The sequence below is a fragment of the Pteropus vampyrus genome, unplaced genomic scaffold, assembly GCF_000151845.1.
Source record: "Pteropus vampyrus isolate Shadow unplaced genomic scaffold, Pvam_2.0 Scaffold1000001652, whole genome shotgun sequence".
Taxonomy (NCBI): domain Eukaryota; kingdom Metazoa; phylum Chordata; class Mammalia; order Chiroptera; family Pteropodidae; genus Pteropus; species Pteropus vampyrus.
This window is the reverse complement of record NW_011916054.1, coordinates 1-2,007: the sequence shown is the minus strand read 5'-3', so window position 1 is coordinate 2,007 and position 2,007 is coordinate 1. Positions and strand designations below refer to the sequence as shown.

The 2,007-nt window shown below is 39.3% G+C and overlaps 1 pseudogene; it reads right to left on the bottom strand.

Moving 5' to 3' along the window:
- Positions 1–692: 692 nt before the first annotated feature.
- LOC111735472 lies at positions 693–821 on the bottom strand (annotated as a pseudogene).
- Positions 822–2,007: the final 1,186 nt, after the last annotated feature.

The following is a 2,007-nucleotide window of genomic DNA, read 5'->3' as shown; positions in this document are numbered from 1 at the left end:
AATTCCATTCACTCTCCTCTTCCCTTTCCTGCTTCAGGGTTACTTGAGAACTTCTCAAAGTGGAAACTCAGAGGGCAGGACTAGGGCTGAGAACTCACCCTGTATAGCAAGGCTCTCCAAAGACCCTGTAGGAAGAAGTTCCTTTAATTTTTCTTGGTCATTTAAAAAAAAAAAATACACAGGCTCATTTGTACGCATGTTCAAAAAAACATAGAACAGAATTTTCTTTGATCACTCATAATCCACCACCCAGGAATACAAGTATTAATTTTGTATTGTATTTCCTTCAAGTCTTTGTTTTTAAACAATTAGGATCATATTGAATATATAATGTTAAATTCTGGTCTTTTCATTTAATATTCTCTCACAAACATTTTCCCATATGGTTGTATTCATTGTATTTGTTACAGAAGAGTCTATCGTGTACTTATTCATTCTGTTGTTGAACGATAACTTTCCTTGAAGTTTTGAGTGGTCTTGGGTTCTATGCTGACTGAGATGAGGGCTTAGGTGGAATGGAAGGCACCAGGGCTGGCAATATCACCCTCTCAAGTATGAATTCTGGCAACCATGAGAAGGGCTGTGGCATTGGGGCTCAAGGAAAGGGAGAAGCCTTCTTGGAATCTTTTCATGTGGAACTTCAGGATCTGCTGGTTGGTCTTTTTTTTTTTTTTTTTTTTTTTTTTAATTTATGCCTACAGCACCTGGTTTTCCTAGGTGGTCTCCCATCCAAGTACTAACCAGGCCCGACCCTGCTTAGCTTTCGAGATCACACATCTGGCTTGTTCATCAGGCTTGTTCAGGGTGGCATGGCTGTAAACCATGGACCGTGGCTCCACTGGGGCACTAACCCAGGACCTTCTGCGTGTAAAGCAGACATGCTAACCGCTACACTGTGGAATCACGTCCTTGCTGGCTGGTCTTGATCTGCTGTTCAAAGACTCCAGTAGGATCTAGTAGTAAACCAGGTACAAGTAGTATAAAAAATGCTTTATGATGACAGAGTGAGAAGGTGAGAGGGGAAGCCATAATATAGTCATATGCTAATATCGGCCAATTGGGGTTATGAGATTTTAACTTTTCCAGCAGTTGGATGTACTACATCAACTTCAACTTTGGGGGGCATTCTTTGCATTTATGAGAATGAATTTGTAGTTTTGTATGCTTTGGGAGCACTTGGGTGCCACAGTCTTCATAGCTTCAGGTGAACAGAATGATTTTTACATTTTTAAATGGTTGTAAAAAAATTAAAAAGAAGATATACACATATATCTTCAAAATCATCATATTGTACACTTTAAATATCTTACAATGTTATTTTTCAATTATACCTAAATAAAGCCGAAAAACATAAATAGCATTTTTTGGCCAAAAAAAAAAAAAAAAGATAAACTAGAGACCATATGTGTCCCACAAAATCTAAAATATTTACTATCTGGTTCTTTATAAATCTAAAATATTTACTATCTGGTTCAGGAAAACGTCTCCTGACCATCAAATTAGGAAATACATAAACTCCAAATTTCAGTGGTTTTGCACAATACAGGATTTTTCTTGCTATGTAATAGTCCAATGAAGGTGTTCCTGGTTGACAGGATCTTCTCTCCACAGTGATTCAGGGATCCAGGCTCCTGGTGGCTCCACCAGCTCCTAAAGCCTCAGGGTTCTCTGCATCTGGTAGAATCCTGGATAAAAGTACATTGGAAAATACACATCTGCTTCTTAAAACCCCAGCCCCAAAGTGATACCTATTGGCTCAGTTCTGCTGGTAAGAAGCAGTTTATTGGTAAGGAGTAGTCATATGGTCGCACATGTTAGAGAGACTGGAAGAGGTAGCTTCTGTCTGGGCGTCACCTCTCTGGACACTTTCCCTTCTATACTGCATGTCAGCACAGGCCTTCCCTGTGAACATACTTTTGGTGGACAGATTTCTCTGCCATGATTCAATTACATATATAGTTGACCCTTGAACAACACGAATTTGGACTGTGTGTGTCCACTTATACA